This window comes from Geotrypetes seraphini, chromosome 3 (assembly GCF_902459505.1).
Source record: "Geotrypetes seraphini chromosome 3, aGeoSer1.1, whole genome shotgun sequence".
Taxonomy (NCBI): Eukaryota; Metazoa; Chordata; class Amphibia; order Gymnophiona; family Dermophiidae; genus Geotrypetes; species Geotrypetes seraphini.
This window is the reverse complement of record NC_047086.1, coordinates 343,139,341-343,160,602: the sequence shown is the minus strand read 5'-3', so window position 1 is coordinate 343,160,602 and position 21,262 is coordinate 343,139,341. Positions and strand designations below refer to the sequence as shown.

Below are 21,262 nucleotides of genomic sequence, written 5' to 3'. Positions count from 1 at the left end.
ATGAAGTCAAATGCAAAGGTGATATAAATCATACACAGTTGATAGGTTGTTAACAGCATAATCTATATGAAGAGTCTGAATGTAGCCATCTTTGACATCTTTTTCTAGTCTCCTAATCTACTCTCCTGTGATGAACACACTCAAAATCTTTACAAGTTGATTCCTGGATGTTATTGCAATTCACATATGATAAGACTGCAGTATCAGAGACTATTCTGAGAGTCATGATGGGGCCTACAGTAGACAATTCACTCCAAATCTCTTGGTATGCATACCTTTTGAATTAAATCCATTTGTTTTTGTCTCTTGACAACATGCTGGTGATTCATAAGTAAGGTACTTTTGAAAACTTAAAATGGGGCATACAGAGAATATTAAGGATTCTTTTTTCAAAGGACAATTTACTGCTTTTCTTACAGAAAATATAAACTCAGCATGGCTAAAGTCACCCACAGCTATCCTTGCAAACAAAGGCTGAAACAAACTCTTGCCCAGTTGCCTCAGGTGAGCTATATCTCATTGCAAGCAACAGCCAAACATTACCCCAGGCTGAAGAGCAAAAGGAGAGCCTGGACAGATCAAGGCTATGGCAAGAAAAAAAAAAAAAAAAAGCAAGCCAACAAAATGCAAAGTGAAGTGGAAACACCTCCTGCCCAGATGTAGCAGCAGCATGGTAGAACATGCTTCAACAAGCACCTCTACTTTCGTGGAATACCAGGAAGCTAGGGGTTCCTTTTATTAAGCCGCATTAGGGCATTAACGTGCACTAAATTGCCCAACACACTAGACGCTAATGCCAGCATAGAGCTGGCGTTAGTTCTAGCCACATAGCGTGGGTTTAGCGTGCGCTAAAAACGCTAATGCAGCTTAGTAAAAGGAGCCCTAGGTCATAGCATCTGCCAGCATTCCCACTGTTGAAGAGAAACGGGAGACAAAGACTAGATATCCACCCCTCTCACCCCAGAGAAGTTCAGTTTTAACCATTAAGGTTTGTTTAACTACCCTTCCCAATCAAATAATAAAACTGTGAATAGGCTACAAAATATAAAACAAAATAATTTCAACAACAGTACAGATTAGGAAACAGCCAACCTAATATAATAAAATACAGAACAAAATATAAGCATAATCATAACCAAACAGAACAGCAAATTATATAAGAGGGTCAATATTTAATGCAAAACAAGCCCAAATAAATATAACAGAAGGTAATTTCTTGAAACCTATGATGACAGAAACGTGGCAGAGGGGAATGGATGGGAGAAGAAGAAATTAGGGGGAAGGGAGCGGGAGGTGATGAGGGGCAGGAAGAGAGGATCAGCAGGGATAGGAGGACTGCACCTGAGCTGGGGAACATGTGGGAAAGAGCAGCCTCCAAGGAATAAATGCATTCACAATGTGTTCCTGTGAACCCATCTATAAGCTTTTCAAATTCAACTTGTAAATGCACAACATTAAATTTCACATTAAGCATAGAATGAATAGTACAAAAGACAAATAAATAAAAATAACATACTTACATAGCTGAAAAATTCTAATGCATTCTAACTCTGGACAGCATATTATCCTGTTAAGAAAGAAAGTGTAGGTTAAAAATGGAGACAAGACACTCTCAATCTCTCTCTCTCTCATAAAACAAGGGAATTATCCAAATAGGAACAGCTCTATCCCCTACCTCCTGCTACATAAGAGCATAACTGAAAGAATAGCCATACTGGGTCAGACCAATGGGCCATCTAGCCCAGTATCCTGCTTCCAACAGTGACAAATTCAGGTCGCAAGTATCTGACAGAAAACCAAATAGAAGCAACATTTCATGTGATTAATCCCAGGGCAAGCAATGGCTTCCCCTCATGTCTGTCTCAATAGCAAACTATGGACTTTTTCCTCAGGAACTGGTCCAAACCTTTTTTAAGCCCAACTATGCTAACTGCTGTTACCACATCTCCCCAGCAACAAGATCCAGAGCTTAACTATTTGTTCAGTAAAAACAAATATTCCCTTCTATTTGTTTTAAAGGTATTTATGTTATAGGGGAAAACACCCTCCAGGGATTCAAGAACATACACAGGTAAAGCTAGTTTCAGTTAGGACACTGGTCTTTGACCAAAGGGCCGCCGCGTGAACGGACTGCTGGGCTCCATGGACCACTGGTCTGACCCAGCAGCGGCAATTCTTATGTTCTTATTTCCATGTAACTTCATTGAATGTTCCCTCACCCAGTGTAATTTTTGAAAGAGTAAACAAAACCAATTCACCTCTACCTTGTCAACACCACTAAGGATTTTATAACTTCAATCATATCCCCCCCCAGCTGACTTTTTTCCAAGCTTGAGAGCCTTAACCTCTTTAGCCTTTCCTCATACAAGAGGAATTCTATCCCCTTAATTTTGGTGTCTTTCTTAGAACCTTTATTCATTCCACTATATTTTTTTGAGATACGGCAACTAGAATTAAAGCAATACTGAAAGTGAGGTTGAACCATGGAGTGATACAGAGACATAATATTCTTGGTCTTATTTACTGTCCCTTTCTCCTAATAATTCCTAGCATCCTGTTTATGTTTTGTTTACGTTTTTGGCCACAGCTTCACATTGAGCAGAAGGTTTCAGCATATTGTCTACAATTTAAATTCTACTGCCTACTATTTAAGACTTTATACGGAGACAGTCCAAACTACCTGAATAACCGCCTCATCCACAACACCACAACCAGACATAGGAAAACTCACACCCCATTCTCATACCCCCCAATTAAGGAGGTCAAACGAAAAAAACTATATGATGGCCTCCTGGCCACTCAAGCAGCCAAACTAGACAACCAAATCGCCAATCTACTGACGGCATCCCTCGACTACAAGACTTTTAGAAAAGAAATAAAGACCATACTCTTCAAGAAAACTCTGAAAAAAGAAATAATACCGCAAGTCTCAAACTCCACCTCTCACTAAAGCCAACTACCCCAAACAAATAACCTTACCCATTTCTTACTCTTTTTGAAAATGTCCATTTTTTTTTTTGTAAGTTCTTGTTGTAATACATCTTGGATAATTCTTTTGTAATCCGCCTTGAACTGCAAGGTAATGGCGGAATAGAAATCCCTAATGTAATGTAATGATAGCACCCCAAAAAAGGGAGATCTAAATTACTTAAGATAGACCCTTGAATCTGGTAACTATGATTTGGATTATTTTTCCCAATGTGTATCACTTTGTATTTGTCCACATTAAATTTCATCTGCCATTTGAATGCCCAATCTTCCAATTTCCTAAGGTCCTTCTGCAATTTTTCATAGTCTGTACCGTATTATCACGCAGATACCACGCACCCGTGTAAAACGCGCACACGGGTATAGCGCACGGAAAACCTAAATATATGTAAACAAATTTTTATATAGAGCGCACACGCGTATACCGCGCATGCTGCTTGCTGCCCCGACTCTCCTGTCGCCGCCCCGACTCTCCTCTCGCCGCCCTGCCCTCTGTCCCGAGTCTCCTCTGGTCCCGACTCTCCTTTCCAGCCCTGCCCCAAGTCTCCTCTGGTCCCGACTCTCCTTTCCAGCCCTGCCCCGAGTCTCCTCTGGTCCCGACTCTCCTTTCCAGCCCTGCCCCGAGTCTCCTCAGGTCCCGACTCTCCTTTCCAGCCCTGCCCCGAGGGTCCCGACTCTCCTTTCCAGCCCTGCCCCGAGTCTCCTCTGGTCCCGACTCTCCTTTCCAGCCCTGCCCTGAGTCTCCTCTGGTCCCGACTCTCCTTTCCAGCCCAACCCCCCCACACACACAGAGAAGCTGCCTACCGTTGTTTCCCAATGCCAGTGAGTCCTGCTGCTTCCTCTGCCGGCGGTCCCGCCCCTTCTCTGAGCCCTGCGCTGCTTCCTCTGCTGCGGTCCCGCCCCTTGTCTGACATCAGAGAAAGGGCGGGACCGCCAGCAGAGGAAGCAGCGCAATGCAGGGCTCAGAGAAGGGGCGGGACCGCCGGCAGAGGAAGCAGCAGGGCTCACTGGCATCAGGAAACAACGGTAGGCAGCTTCTCCATGCGGGGGGGGGGAGGCTGGGGGGTGCGAGCGGTTCTTCGGGGTGGGGGTGCGAGCTGTCCTTCGGGGTGGGGGTGCAAGTGGTCCTTCGGGGTGATGAATCTGATGTCGGAGGGGGAAACTATGTAAAAAACAATTTGTACAACGCACTCACGCATATAACGTGCATGGTTATACTCGGTTTGTAAAATCGTGTATAACGCGTGCGTTATATGCGTGAAAATACGGTATATGTTTTAACAACTTTGAATAGTTTTGTGGAAATTTAATCACTTCACTTGTCGTTCTTATTTCCAGATTTATGTTAAGCACCATCCCCCTGCGGCACTCCACTATTCACCCTCCTCCATTGAGAAAAATGGCAATTTAACCCTACCCCCTGCTTTCTGTCCAATAACCAATTCCTAATACACAACAGCGTTGTATCATCTGAATAGTGCGGGTTGTTTATATTTCGGCCACCAACTTTGAAACTGATACTCTTCTCTTCCAAATTTGCTTTTCTGAAGATTGTTTCACCGTACAGGTTAAACAGGTAAGTGACAAGATGCATCCTTGTCTGACGCCACGTTTTGTTGGAAACCAATCGGTGTTGCCGAATTCAGTTCTCACTGCAGCTTCTTGGTTTTCATATAGGCTCTTTATCAGCTGAGTTATGTTTTTGGGTATTCCCATTTGCACAAAAATTATCCATATTTTACTGTGATCCACACAGTCAAAAGCAAAGGTATAGGGGTTTTTGGTATTTGCTCTTCTCCAATATCCATCTAACATTGGCAATAATATCTCTTGTTCCTTGACCTTTTCTGAAACCAGCCTAAACTTTGGGTAGTTCTTGCTCAATATATGATTGGAACCTTTGTTGTATTATTTTCAGCAATATTTTGCTGACATGTGGAATTAATGCAATCGTTCTGTAGTTGTTACAGTCCTTGGCGTCACCTTTCTTTGGTATAAATAGTGATCTTCTCCAATCAGTTAGCCATGCTGTATCTACTGAGAAAAGTCAAAGCAGAAAGTCATAACATGGGATTAGAATTGAACATAAACAAGATGAAGATCATGAACATGGAGAATGAAGATTTTGAGATTGAAGGCAATAGAATAGAAATTGTAAAGGATTTCAATTTCCTGAGCCCTTTTGTAAACAAAGAAGCAACTACCAGGGAGGAAATACTCTGCAGAATAGCACTTGGTCGAGCTTCAATGAAGGCTCTCAACATAGTATTCAAAGGCAAGGAGGTAACACACCAAATGAAGATCAAACTTCTCCACACACTCATTTCCTCAGTGGTCCGTTACGGATGTGAAAGCTGGATACTATGGAAACAAGACTGAATCATTTGAGCTTTGGTGCTTGAGAAAGATTTTAAGCGTGCCGTGAACCGCCAGAAGAACTAACAAATCGATTCTGGAAGAGATCAAAATGGCTATGTCACTCAAAACCCATATGATGAGATTATGACTGTCTGTCTTATTTTGGTCACAGCATCAGAAGAGAGAGATCACTTGAGAAGGACATGATGTTTGGGAAGATAGAAGGAACTAGGCAAAGAGGACAACCTGCAATCCGATAGCTAAACACATTGAAAACAACCATGGGGATGAAGCTGGAAGGCCTTTCCGGAGTAGCACAAAACCGATTTCTTTTTAAATGCACAATTCATCAAGTCGCTAGGATTCTAACACAAGTCAATGGCACCTAACAACAACAAAAATCCATAACAGAACACTGCCTCCTATCCCATTACTTTTAAATTTTCTCAAGTCTCTCATGAGGAATTTGTCATAAGCTTTCTAAAATTCTAGATGCATGTCATCAACCAAATCACCTTCAAAGAAATGAAGTAAATTGGTGAGGCAACACTTCACTTGACTAAACCCATGCTGACTCTGTTCCATTAAACCATGTTTGTCTACATAATCCATAATTGTATTCTTTATAATGGGAGGAGAGTGTGGCATAGTGGTTAGAGCTACAGCCTCAGCATCACATGAACTAGCTTTGGGAATGGGGGAAGGTGCAGCGGGCAGACAGACAGGGAGGCAGCGAAGGATCCCCGGGGACAGCCAGGCCGCGTACCCCCAACAGGTGGCCCTCGGTATTTTGTATCATTTTTTTAATGCTCCAATAAAGACATCTTGCTTAAAAAAATCCAAAACAGTGTGACAAAGCTGTAGCTAGAAGGATGCTAGGCTGTATAAAGAGAGGTGTCAAAGCAGCTCCTGATTGGTGAGGCCCAACTTTAGTACAGGAAGAGGCAGTCGGAGCATACCGTGAGTGATTTCCTTCACTCGCCAGCGCTCCGGCTGCCCTCTCCTGCCTCTCCGGGTGCCCTCTCCTGCCTCTCCGGGTGCCCTCTCCTGCCCAGTCATTCGCAGTCAGATAATACTGCGAATGACTGGGACCGCAAATAGCAAAGCCAGCAAACAATGAGCAGAGATTACCACTCACTGCCAGCCGCACACCATCATTTGGTGCTCCTGTGTGCTTTAAAGTGCAAGTTAAGTGCAAATAATATGCAATAAATAAATATATATAAAAGTGGAAGACAAAAAAGTTCACTGTCCTGCGATGCCCCGAATGCCTAAATAGTATAGATTTAAGCCAGCATTCTCTGTATTAACAGAACATAACTTAATTGTACTAAAGTTTTTAGTGGTACATGATTGGTGGTTGGCATTTTAGAACTCGTGAGTAGCGTTGGACATTAAGGAGCTGGATTTGTGAAGAGGAAGGTTTTCACGGCCTTCCTGAAGTTCCATAGATTGTCTAGCGATCTAATGGATGTGGCGATGATGTGCCAGAATCTGGGTATAAACTGTGAATAAGAGCGTTTGCGGGCTGTTTCGTTTTTGAGCGAACGACAACGTGGTATTGTGAGCCGTCTCTCTGTTTGAGATCTCGGTGATCTGTTTGGGATGCAGAAGAACAAATTGTTAAATAAATAGTGCAGAGTTCCTGAAGAAAACAATGAAATCCCTTTCCAATCCCTATTAACCTAACTATAGCACATTTATAAGGTCATTTAATTTTTCTGGGTTAATAACACATACGTCGATTGCTTTAACACTTAATGGAACTTTGGCAAACTGAAGTTATAATGAATTGAATGTGCTGGAACGAGGGTGACTTTATACACACTGTTCTCTGATATGGTAACCTGTATTGATTTAGCTAGAAGTCATACTGTGCTCCTATCTTCTTAAGTCCAGTGACATTTCTATATTAAACTGCAATCTTCCATTGCTTGCGTTACTGACTAGAACAATTCAACATGTGGGATGTGCTCTCCCCATAGATATAGGGCTCCTTTTACAAAAGGTGCGCTAGGTGCAAAGTTATAATGCCATTATACAGATCCTTGGTGAGACCACACCTGGAGTACTGTGTCCAGTTTTGGAGGCCACATTACCAAAAGGATGTGAAGAGAATTGAGTCAGTTCAGAGAATAGCCACAAGGATGGTCTCAGGACTTAAAGATCTTTCATATGAAGATCGTCTGAGCTGTCTGCGCTTATACTCGCTTGAGGAGCGCAGAGAAAGAGGGGACATGATAGAAACTTTCAAGTACATAACGGGCCGCATCGAGGAGGAGGAGGAAATCTTCACTCTTACGGGTCCCACGGTGACAAAACTTAGGGGATGAAGATTTCATGGGGACACCAGGAAATACTTCTTTACCGAGAGGGTGATTGATAGATGGAATGGTCTTCCATGTCAGGTAGTCAAGGCTAGTAGCACGCTCGACTTCAAGAGACGATGGGACAAACATGTGGGGTCGCTACAGAGGTATGATAGAGGATAGTTTCTCGAGGGTGGAAGGGATCATGATTGAGCAGACTTGTTGGGCCGTCGGCCCTTTTCTGCCGTCATATTCTGTTTCTATGTTAGGGCCTTAAAGCGCGCAATGGCGCGCATTACATTCCCGAGCACGCTAGCCACTACCGCCTCCTTTTTAGGAGGTGGTAGATTTTCGGCTACCGCACGCTACTGTGCACAGTAGTATTGTGCGTGCACTAAAAACCCTAGTGCACCTTCGTATAAGGAGCCCTTAATCTTTCTTTGCATCACTGCTCTATGAGCGTCCAAGCTGTTACCACAGCGGATGGCGCTAAAAACAGTAGCGCGGCTTTGTACAGGAGGGGGTAAACAAGTAAGAGAACTAACTTTTTTCTTCCATCAGACCCACAATAGGCTGATTTAAGTAAACATGTCAAAATGGTACCCTTTATCAGGTTTCCCAATATTAAACTTCATTCTTTACAAGTTACCATCCCAGAAAATAGTAACCAGGGAACATTTCCACCAAATGTAAATAAACATAACCTTTCTCCACACTTCCTCCAACATCTGTCAGAAGATGTGGGATGTTTCCATTCATATTTGATTTGGCCTTCTGATTTTAAGTCCCATAAAAATAAAAAAAATAGCAACCACAACTAAGCTACCATCCAAACTCCCTGCCTATGCTTGTGTTATCTGTACTTACCGTATGTAGACAGAAATGCTTCTGAGCAAACCTAAACTTGCTAATTATTAACTTGAAGCATACACTATGTAAATGTATCCTAATTACTTACTATTACTGTGTGCCAGAAAAGTAGAAGTGAAAAAGTCTCAAAGCACATAATGCCACACAATTATGCAGCTCAAGGCATGGGCCTGGAATAACCAGTTGTTAGAAGGAGCAGTCCCTCCCACTGCCTAAGGAGAATGAGTGCATGGGTTTTACTCCGGTGATCAGAAAATACCTTTAACATATCCAGACCCCCTCCTGGCACATAATTTGATGACTTTCAAGTCTAAAATCAGTATAGCCAGCTGATTAAAGAGCAATAGCATCCTTTAATTACAGGTTGAAACTTGTTTTCACTAGTTATGCAACTTTCCAGTTACTTACACCCTTATCAAGATACAGAAAAATTAACCACATGAAAATTTTGAAGTAAGGCCACGTAATTTGAAGATAACAATTTTACTGGCACAACCTCCCCCCCCTCAAAGCTATAACTTCCAGGAAGTGCACAAGCAAAGGCTGGTCCAAGAAAGAAAACCTAGCCATATCTGGCTTTTACATACAGTAGGACCTCCTTTCTATGTTTCTATATAGCTCCTCCACACACCAATCAGAATGCAACAACAAAAGCCATTTTTCTCTACAAAAAAATTGGCTCTGCTCCCCACTCCCTCTCATCATTGGTTCCATCCACCTTCTGCATTAAGTCCATGCCTCAAGTAGAGAATGACACGGGGACAAATTTGTCCCCGTCCCCGCATGAACTCAATTTCCCCACCCCGTCACCGCGAGTTTTGTCACTGTCCCTAGCCCATTCCTGTAAGCTCTGCCTTAACCCTTTCAGGACCAAGGGACATATTTGTCCCATAACTTTAAAATCCTATAAATTTTGATTGGGATAGTCTACAGTTCTAAATTTGATATGTACGGATTCCATATGATACTGCCTTTATGTAAACAAACTGGTTCCGACATTCATTCATTAGCGTCGTTGCCAGATTGACGAGAAGATTCACTTGCCACACTGTCCATAAGCCAGAAGTTTGATTTTTTTAAAAAAAAATAATGATATTTCACAAAAAAAATCAATTTTTTGGCATCTGCAAGCCCTTTTTACCATAAAAATGTCATCAAAACCACAAAAATTGGCCTACGATCCTTATGGTCCTGAAAGGGTTAACAGCATGAGCCTCGAATACTTATGATTTTAAAGTGTTTGATGCTTGTGCAGATGAGGACAGAGGATGCAGGAATGGGGCAGGGACAGGCAAAGAACTCGGCAGGATGAGTTCCCACGGGGACGGGGAAAAATTTGTCCCCGTGTCATTCTCTACTTTCAAGGCCTCCTTCTCACATAGCTGTTATCAGACCCACTTTTCAGCAACCTCTCATCTCCAAGTCTTTTCCCCTTGTCTTCTCCTGACATGAAACTTGTAACCCTTCTGTAATATGTCAAAACAAAAGGCTTTGGAATACCTTCAGTGTCATTCCTGAAAAGGAAACTTCTTCATCAATGCTTTCATGAATGTTTACAAAACCTAAGTAAAAAAAAGTGGAGCAGGAACTGTGCACAACAACCAAAGATAATATAAAAATGTATTAATCTGTATAAAATATACAGCAAACTAAAAACAAATGGAAACGATTTATGTTGTGTCAAACCAAAGTATAGGAACCAATATATCTTGCAGAATCAAAGTGTCAGAACCAGTCTAACTTGCAGACCCAACAGAGTCCGTGTTTCGGTTCTAAGATAATGCCTCAGGGGTACAATAAACATCCAGGAAGACACAATAGGCAAAAAGCACGATCTTAAATATGCAAAAATGGCGTCTCACCAGCTCATATGCAGTGTTTCCGATCAGAAGTGAATTGCAAGTCAAATCTCTATCTCGAAAGTTGTGAAAAAAGGTTTTGCTTTTTGACTATTGTGTCATTATATTGCCTTCAAATGGATGCTTACTGTACCCCTGAGGCAGACTCTTAGAGCCAAAACACAGATAGATTGGTCCCAACACTTTGGGGCAAATTCTATAAAGGACACCTAAAAGATAGGCATCGTTTAGACATCCGGCAGTACGCCGCTGAGCGCAATTCTATTATGCATAAACGCACAATAGAGAATCGTGCTCAGTGGCGCCCAATGAATTTAAGCACATCTACAGTTTATAGGTAGGCGTCCTTTATAGAATCAGATCTATGGCTGAAATACAAACCAAGGACAAAAAAGAAGAACTCTACACAAACAATCGGAAACAAGGAGCAAAGACGACCAAAAGTCCAAGCTGGTAAAACACTTTAATCAGGTGCAAGTATATAACAAAGAGATGGACCCGACAAGGACTGTGTTTCGGCTAACCAGCCTGCATCAGGAGTATTTCATACAGTGGAACCTTGGTTTACGAGCATAATTCGTTCCAGAAGCATGCTCGTAAACCAATTTACTCATATATCAAAGCGAGTATCCCCATACAAAGTAAGGGAAACTCGCTTGATTCGTTCCACCTCCCATCCCCCTCCCCCCCCCCCAGCCACTGGCGCTCTTCCACCCCACCCCATCCCCAAAAGACCCCCCCACCCCCGAGGCCACTGGTGCGCTTCCACATCTCCCCACCCCTCCCCACGAACCGGCATGGCCCCCCGCCCGCAAACGCTGCCCCCCTGCGAACCGGCATCGCCCCCCCCCCGCAACAAACTGGCATCCCCCGCCCACCCAAACTGAAAGCTTACCCCCCAGTGTGGCACCAGCATGCAGCACCATCCCACATGAGGTGCCAGTGCCCGAAGATCATGCCTCTCCTCCAACTGGGCCTTGAGCATCTGCGCATGCTCAAGGCTTTCTGGCTCCCGCCTCTCTCTGAGATTCTCAGAGAGAATGAGATCCAGAAGGCCTTGAGCATGCGCAGACGCTCAAGGCCCAGTCGGAGGAGAGGCACGATCTTCGGGCACCGGCAGCTCCTGTGGGTTGGTGCTGTGTGCCGGTGCCACATTGGGGGGTAAGATTTCAGTTTGGGCAGGGGATGCCAGTTTGCACAGGGGAGGGGTGTTCGCTGGGGGTGGATGCCGGTTTGCGGGGGAGGGCAGTGTTTGCAGGCAGGGGGGGCCATGCCGGTTTCATTTCACTTCTGTTACTTAGGAAAAAACAGAATAATATGCAGTATTTTACTGAAGAATATGCAGCGATTACAACTGGTGCAAAATGCGGCAATCAGGCTGATTTTTGGGTTGAAGATCATGCAACTCCTTCCTACCAACTCCTGCACTGGTTGCCGATGGAAAGCACATGCGAAGTTTAAGTTTGGATGTTTTTGCTTTAAGGTACTATTCGGTTTAGCCCCTAAATATATAACTGACCTTTTCTCTTTCTCAACCAATAGACATAAGAGAAGCTCACACTTGAAGCTTGTTTCTCCACCAGTTAGAGCAGGGGTGCCCACACTTTTTGGGCTTGCGAGCTACTTTTAAAATGACCAAGTCAAAATGATCTACCAACAATAAAATTTAAAAAAAAAACACAACACACACTGTACGCGTAGAAAATGTTAATTATCATTCCTATTCCAGGGTTTTTCAAAGAGGTTAAAGCAGATGACTCTATGCATTGTCACCTCAGTAACAACCATACAAAAATAGACAAATATACCCCCCTTCCTTTTTACTAAACCACTATAGCAGTTTTTAGAGCGCAGGGAGCTGCGCTGAATGCCCAGCGCTGCTCTCGACGCTCATAGGCTCCCTGCGCTAAAAAACTATTGCGGTTTAGTAAAAGGGGACTTTAGTGTAAAATATAGACAGCAGATATAAATTCAGACACATTTTGATCACTAAATTTAAAATAAAATAATTTTTCCTACCTTGTCTGGTGATTTCATGAGTCTCTGGTTGCACTTTCTTCTTCTGACTGTGCATCCAATCTTTCTTCCCTTCTTTTAGCCTGTATGCTTCCTCTCCTCCAGACCTCATTCCTTCCCCCAACTTTTCCTTCCTCTTCCCTGCCCTTTCTTTCTCTCTGCCTCCCTTTCTTTTTTTTCTGTTTCTCTTCTTTCCTTCTGTCTCCCTGCCTGCCCTTTTTCTTTCTTTCTCCCTGCCCTCCCCCAAGCCACTGCCATCGGGGACCAGGACCCAAACCGCCACCAATAACAGGCCCGAAAGCCGCCGCCGCCCCAAGCTGTCCCTGCTTCGGCCGACCAGCATTCCTCTCCCCGACGTCAATTCTGCCGTCGGGGAGAGGAAGGCTGATTGGCCCAAGATCGCGATCGACCTATTGGGGGAAATGCTGCCGGGTCCTGCCTTCGCGGAAACAGAAAGTAGGCAGGACCCGGCAGCAAGAAGAGCAAATGCTTCACTAACCTGTCTCCCGCCTTAGCCCATAGCGAACGCTTGCTTCAGGGCTCTTAACATGTGCGTGCCGGCTTCCCTTCTCCCCCCCCCACGGACATAACTTCCGGTTTCTGAGGGAAGAGAAGGGAAGCCGGCACACACACATTAGAGCCACGGAGCATAAGTTCGCTACGGGCTGAAATCTCCAAGCCGGTTTTTTGGTTTTTTTTTAATGTTCAGCAGCGGCGGCAGCAGCAGATGATAGCTGGGCGGACCGCCCAGCTAAAAGGCCCTAGAGAGAACACTGGAGAGGAAGGCTGATTGGCCCGGTAGATCAGGACAGCAACACAAGTCTATCATGGAGCCCGGGATGGGCTCCGCGATCGACTCGCGTTGCCTTCCTGAGCTACTGGTCGATCGCGATCGACGTGTTGGGCACCCCTGAGTTAGAGGATGTAAATTTAAAAGACATCATCAACATCTTTTCTCTTATCAAGCAGCATTATGGGGTAAAGATCTGAAACAATTACTTATGCAGGCTAATAACTATGGGGAATTTAGGAGACACCTAAAAACATATCTGTTCCTGAAATACTTAGGTAGCTGATCTGTGCAATCTTTCCCACAACAACTGATCTCTAGAACTGTTAGTCATTAATTCTGTTAGTTCTACTCAATTTGTAGCATTTTTAATCCTTGTAAACCGCATAGAACTTCACGGTCCTAAGGTATATAAACTGGTAGTAGTAGTAGTAGTACATGCATCCATTATCAGATGGAATCAAGCACACAACATCCAAGCCAAGAGGAGCTGAAGTACGGGTTCCTCGCTCTCATGCTCCAGAGTGCGTAGTCTGGAAAGACAGGCACATGTCACAAAGGACATCGCCAAGGCTACGTTGACGTCCAAAGCCAACGCCTCAAAAAGCCTCACTCAGCAATCCACTCAGCAATCCTGCATATCATTTAGCACCACAATACTTTCACCCAGAAGAGAGGTGCGTTTAGTAAACCGTGCAACCAAGGAATCCACCTTAGGCTGAGAAAACAGCTGCTGGCACTCCTGTTCCATGGGATATAGCTGAGAAATGAGCAACCCCTCTGGAGAATCCCATTGCTCCATGATTAAGATATTGATGTCAGGATGCCAGAAAGACCTCTCACTCCACTCATAAGGGAAGAAGTATAGGGGACCTGCTGGGAGCCCAAATTTAGCTCACAGAGGGGCTCAGAAATGAGATCCAGCAGAGCCAAGGGCTTGAACGGTGGCTCATCCCCAGGATCCAGGACCACCATAGGATCCAAAGTGTCAGACTGTTTTCTGGCATCCCCTGCCAGGGTGGGCATGTCTTTTAGTTTGAAATTCTTTATTGATTTTCCAAATATTAACAGTGCAATACACAAGTATATAAACATATAATAAATCAAGAAAAGCACCTTCATCTTACAGACATACATGAGCAACCATTTTATTCCCCCCACCCTCCCAATAACTAATCAATAAAACACAAATACATAGATTCTTTCAATAACCTTTCCCTATTTAAAATAGTAATGTAATCCCACCCTCCTCCCACCCACCCTGGATGTATATACTCAAAGGGCTAAAATTAAGATAGAAATAGCCCCCCTCCCTTCCCTGGAAGTGTTTTGAAATAGACAAAAATTAAACACAAAAAACAACTATATACTTCTCCCTCCGGATTCGCGGGGGATACGTTCCAGCTATAGCCACGAATATGAATTGTATTTGTTAATCGTGTTTTTTGCAAAAGATAGTGGTTTTGTTACTAAAACCGCAATTAACAAATACAATTCATATTTGCAGTTTATGGATAGAACTACAACTAAATACTATACAGTAAATATTCACAATGTTGGTGGAATAACAATACAGTACTGTATATATTAACTGTATTTATTGAATACTGTAACAATATTTATTGAACAATACAAGTACTGTAATAATCTCAGGGTAAACAAAAAAGTTCAATACAGTACAGAACTGCTTTCCCAACAAGGAAAAAAAGAAATGTTCAATACTGTACTTAAAGTGCAATACTGGAATACCTGTACAGTACTGTACAGTAATTAGGCAGTGTCTTCATCCTCATTGTCCTGTACAACTGCCGCAGGAGAAGGAGACGAAGCAGATAATTGTGCAACAGGGGGCAGTGTCTTCATCCTCATCGTCCAGTACAAGCACTGCAGGAGAAGGAGACGAAGAGGACAAGCGAGCACCAGGGGCCTCCTCAGGCAGTGGAAGTGGGTCTTCAGTACGAGGAAGACGAAGGTGATGCTTCCTCATGGGTGGAAGAGGTGGATTGTGAGGCAGTGGATGGAGAGGCACTGACTCTAGGTATCCTTGGGAAATACATTGTGATTTCTGTCTGGGTCTTCTGCTTCATCATCTTTTTGTATATATTTTTGTATGTAGAAATTGCTGCTTCAGCTAACTCCCTCACCTTTAACGCACGTACCATGGATGGGTCGATGTCATAGAAAAAGTCAATCGCACCATTAAACCTGCGTATGCCCTCTGCAATATTATCCAATGTAAACTTGTCTTCAGGCACCTTTTCTTCTACTCCTCCTTCCTCCTCTTCATCTGGTATTTCCTCTCCTTCAGGAGCGGTCAGGTCAATGAGATCATCTTCCGTTAGTTCATTTGATCTGGTGTCTATTAAGTCTTGAATATCCTCCATATGCATATCTTCAAAGCCTTCCCCACCCACCTGCTTTGCCAAGTCAATGATGCCTTCCATAATTTCTTGGCCTGGCTCTGTGATATTTACATTGATATCCCTTTTTACACATTCAGGCCAAAGATTTTTCCAGCACAAGTTCACTGTCTCTGGCTTGACAGCTTTCACCGCTCTTTCAATAATTTTGATTGCATCCGCAATCGTAAATTCCTTCCAATTTTTCATGATGTTTTCAACGTTGTGGCCTTCATCCATAGTGTGGACAATCCTCTCTAATGAATACTGTGTGTAGTGTGCTTTGAAGGTCCTTATTACCCCCTGGGTCAAGAGGCTGGATAATAGATGTGTTGGGGGGCAAGTAGATGATCTCAACACCCTCTATGTGGAACTCAAGTGAGTCTGGGTGTCCAGGGGCATTGTCCAATGCCAACAGAACCTTGAATTCATTCCTTTATTGGCCAGGTATTTTCTTTCTTCTGGCACAAAACACTGATGAAACCACTCTAGGAACAGAGCTCTTGTTGTCCAAGCCTTCTTGTTGCTCATCCAGTAAACCGGCAGCTGGAACTTATCTTTTCCCTTCAAGGCTCGGGGGTTTGCGGCTTTATAAATCAGGGTTGGCTTTATCATATGACCTACTGCATTTGCGCAAAGCAGCATGGTCAATCTACCCCGTGCAGCCTTGAAACCTGGTGCTCGCTTATCCTCTTTGCTAATGAAAGTCCTCTGTGGCATTTTCTTCCAAAAGAGAGCAGTTTCATCTGCATTGAATGTCTGCTCAGGTTCATATCCCTTATGCTTAAAGGTAGCAGGGAACTCTCTAGCTGCCTCTTGGTTGGCAGATGCTGCTTCTCCTGTCACTCTAAAAATTACGCAGGCCATACCTGTGATGGAATTTATCAAACCACCCTTTACTGGCCAGAAAGTCAGTGGATTGTGACATTCCACCTTCCCTGCTGTTCAAGTTTTCATACAAAGACTTTGCCTTTCCTCTTATCATCACAGGACTTAGTCTATAGGTATTCTCTTTTTGAAGCAATCCTGCACCCACAGAAATGTTCCAGCTTCCGTACAAGAGACATTGGCATCTCGCACAACATGTAATCTCTTCTCACCTGCTGGTGCAGCTGCCGCAACAGCTTCACGGATTTGTTTTTCATTCTTTTTTATGTACCTAACGGTTGACTCATTAATGCCATAGTGTCGAGCAACAGCGGAGGAGGACTTTACTCTCTGAAGCATATCCAATAATTCTACCTTTTCTTGTAAGGTTTTCACTTTCTTCTCCCTTTTGTGAGCACTTTCATTAGCACTTGAACTTTTGCGCTTTGTAGCCATGGTGGGAGACCTGACCTGTTCCTGAAGGAGAGGCAATATCCCAGATATATTTTTGGCAGGCAAGCAGCGATTCACAATGCTTTTGGCAGGCAAACAGCGATTCACAGTGCTTTTGGGCAGGCAAGCAGCGATTCACAGTGCTTTTGGCAGGCAAGCAGCGATTCACAATGCTTTTGGCAGCTTTTAGAGTTTTAAGCATGCAAGCAGCGATTCAGAAAGCTTTAAGCAGGCAAGCGATTTTCTCTATGCATGCTGAGAAGCAGCATTTCATTCTATGCATGCTGGGAAGCAGCGTTTTTCCCTGTGCACGATGTGAACCAGCGATTTTCAGGGTGAAAGTTTTGAAACTTCGATTTTGTAGAAGAAATCATGGAAGCAGAGTGATTATTGGTAAAATTTTAACTTTTTTTTACATTACAGCAAAAGGAAAGGAACTTTAATCATGGGGGAGCGGAGTCACCCGACGAAAAATCACGAGTGCAGAAAACACGAATCCGGAGGGAGAAGTGTAATGAAGTGATAAAAGACGTCAATGGACCCCAAACCAGTTTAAATAAATTACTATGCCCCAACATGTCAGCATTCATTTTTATATACCTATAGCTGGAGCATAAATTCGCCCACCAAAAAGGAAAATTGAGATGATCAAAATTTTTCCAATTACGAGTTACCATCTGCATGGCTATCCCAGTCATAATTAGGAAAAGCCGGCATTTATAACGGTCCATGGGGGGCATAATATGCAGTAATGTTCCACATATGACTACCTCATATGTCGATGGAATTGATGATTCCAGTATGGTATTAATCTGTCCCCATATTGACTTCCAAAAGTTGAGTATCAAAGGACAGTAGAACAACAGATGATCCAGTGTCCCAATGTCTAGATGACATTGCCCGATGTAGCTCCGGTAAATGTTTCCATCGACCCTGATGAAAAGTTTCAATCTGAAACATGCATGTCGGGAGAGGCGAATGCAGGATAGAGACAAGATCACTATAAGTTAAGTGACGGTCCTTTGGGAGAGGCGAATGCTGGATAGAGACAAGATCACTATAAGTTAAGTGACGGTCCTTTTAGTTTTAAAAAAAAAGTTTACTTTCACAAAATTATAAGAAAAAATTACAAAATTACAATATGAGTTTTGTAGAAATAAATTAATAAGGGTTAGATCGACGAAGAGTAGCAGCAGCTGGGTGTATAGTGCCCAGAGGCTATCTGAAGGTCCACACACATACATATATATAAAATTAAATCATTTATTTGAAGTGACTACTAATTTTAAGTAATGATGTTGGTGACCAGTCCTTGTATCTATATTTAGAAAGATACAAAGAGTATATAATCTCATTGAATTCAACAGTGGTTATTTATTGATTGGTAGATTACAGTGCCAGCATCTATTAGATTCACAACTGTCTAACTTTTGTAACCTAACAGGGGGTCTAAAAAGATCTATGTAACAAGAAAAACCATGTTTGTCTCATAGACGCTGATGCTGTGCATCTCATCCTTCAGGTCGAAATTCATGGACATTTAGACGCAGAAATATACTGCTTAATCTCAATGTCTCTAAGACTAGATTTGGGGTTTTATTCAATAATTCAGATATTAATTTATTAATTAATTTGGATTATAGTTTTAATTGCCCATTGCTTCTGTTCTTTTTATTTATTTGTTTTTAGGCATTTGCTTGTTCTAATATGATGTAATATGCTATATAACTATAGGGGTCTTGAATTTTTAATATTTCATCCAAAAGTTATTGCTTTGGGGGCAGTGTTCCAATTGAGATTTCCCTGTAAATGTTTTCAAAACATTTATTATCAAAATGATACTGATTTTAAAGAAAATCTGTTCAGTTTGCATGTGGAATCTAATGCTTGAGGCACAGAGCGCTGGGGAAACCCACTGAGCACAGAGAGATCAATAAACCTATGAGAGACATGTGAGCACTTCAGCTATGCCAATGGAATCCATGATGGTATAATGTTTGTGACCTGTGCTCCATGCATTTCTGTTTACAGTATATACCCAAAGGAGGAAGAGGCGATTCTGCTGGAGGGTGAGGTGGGGTACAAGAAGGTCTAAAGCTAAAGGTAATGGGAATGCCACATCTCAGGTGTTTTAAATTCTGACTTTTGAACACTACAGTCATGAGATTTACTGGTAGTCACAGACTCCAAATATCCTTTTATTCTAAGAACTAGCTTAAGACCATGTTTTCAGAATGTTGGAGAAGCACTGCATGATTTTAAATCATTGGAGCTCACCTGTTTATCTCTAAGAGGATGTTAAGTCAGAACACAGCAGAAGAGTAAACGCTCTGTGTCTCTTTAAGGCTCCATGTATTGCAAGGAGGGAACAGTATACTTGGGGCAATTCATCTTCAGTTAGGTGCCCTCATGTCGGTCGCATTCTGAGGCTTCTGGGCGCCCAGATTCTGTTACAGAATACTAGTGTAAATTGGGCTTTTACAAACCCACAGTTATACCAGTTATGTAAATGTGACATGCATAACTTACAAGTATTCTCTAAGTTGCATGTGTGAGTCTCACCTGTGCTTTACCCGTGTACATTCCCCCTTGCATTTATGCAGTATGCCATTTACACGCACCATTGTAGAATAACACTTAAGTGCCCCTTTGGCACTTTTGCAGTAAGGGGCCACGTAATTCACATAAATGCTAGCATTCTATATATATTTGTGTACACAAGAGGTGTGTAGGTCATAGAATTTGCCCTTTTGGTGACCTGTTCCATTGGATCTGAGGCCATGGGTAAGTCATCTCAATGTTGAACCACAGTTTGAAACATATCATGGCTCCAGTGGCATGACAACATGGGATTGGTAATGTGGTGGAATTTGGACTCTGTAGTTAGGTATCCCACTGATTTGTCTACGACAGTGTTCTGTTTTCAGCACAGTTGTCGGTCATTTGTAAATGCAGTGATCTGGTATGAAAGGTTGAAGGGCCATCAGAAGATCATGTATACATTTCTCCTGCCAGTTTCACTTCCTAGCATTGGGATCCTTTTACTTAGGCACGCTAGCCATTTTAGCACGCGCTAAACGCTAATGCGTCCATAGAATATAATGGCACGCGCTAATATTTAGCATGCACTAAAACGACTAGCTCGCCTTAGTAAAAGGACCCCATTGTTTCTTCTATAAATATTTTATCACCAACAAAGTCTCACATAATATTGAAAGAATCCAAATCTGGGAAACTACTAACAAACTAAAATTAAACACAACTAAAACCAAAGTTCTATACTTCCATACACCCCAACAGACGGCACCAACAAGCATCACTCTTCAATCGGGCAATACCATCCCTGTAGAAGAATCCTTCAAAATCCTAGGTTGGAACCACAAATCTTCAGTCTCCGAAAGAAATCCCTCTACACCTTAAGACAACTAAGATTAATCAGACCATACTTTCACCAACACCACTTTGCCCTAATTGTACAACTGATGATACTACCACAACTGGACTACTGCAACTCCATCTACATGGGAATCAATACTGCTTTAATCCACAAAATGCGACTCATCCAAAACACCGCTGTTAGATTAATCTTCAACCTGAGAAAATTTGACTCGATTACAGCCTTCACCAGGCAACTGCACTGGCTACCCATCCCATCACAAATAACCTTCAAAACTTCATGCATCATTCACCATATACTTTATGGAAACTCCGCAGCTCCTCTCATCCAGCTCTTCTCCAAAGCATGGTCTACTTCTCGGAGAACCCTCAACAGAATACTTCTAAATCTCCTTTCCACAAAAAAATCTTCAATACAAATGTGTTTTCCACTCCATGCTTGCCTTTCTAGGTGTAAAAACTTGGAATGACCTTATTGAAACAACCAGAACAGAACCTAACCACGCCATATTCCTGAAGAAACTGAAAACTCATTTATTTGACACTTAATCACCTGTATTCCTTCCTTCCCCCTTCACCCCTCTCCCTACCCCCTCCTACCCTCCTCTTCTCCTTCCCCTCCCCCATCCTCTCCCCTCTCTAAGTCACCTTGAGCTTACCTAGGTATGAGCGACACAGAAATAGATTAGATTAGATTATTGAAAATTTTATAAGAAACAACAAAATAATAGGCTAACAAACATAAACACAATAGTGTGTAATAAAATACATACGTAACAATATAAAAAACAAAACTATTATAATCCAGTTTAGAAAAATAGATAATATTGTTTTGATTGCTATCATTATTAAATTCTTCAGTAGTTGTGTTTTATAAATATTTAACGCAGATTCTAGCCCAAACCCCCTAATATAATTATTGAGTAAGTTAGTGGTTCCGATATAGAAAGCAAAGTT

The 21,262-nt window shown here is 42.6% G+C and overlaps 1 protein-coding gene across 13 annotated transcripts in view; it reads right to left on the bottom strand.

The window, feature by feature from the left end:
* The window catches only part of LCLAT1 (lysocardiolipin acyltransferase 1), a 296,554-nt gene that overhangs the window by 260,597 nt on the left and 14,695 nt on the right, over positions 1 to 21,262 (bottom strand). For 9 of the 13 annotated variants that reach the window (XM_033938082.1, XM_033938078.1, XM_033938079.1 and 6 more), the window contains exon 2: positions 1,521 to 1,567. The gene's annotated coding sequence lies outside the window, so the exon portion shown is untranslated. Of the gene's footprint in view, positions 1 to 1,516; positions 1,568 to 21,262 lie in introns of all 13 variants that reach the window. The other 4 variants (XM_033938074.1, XM_033938077.1, XM_033938071.1 and 1 more) reach the window with 1 other exon arrangement.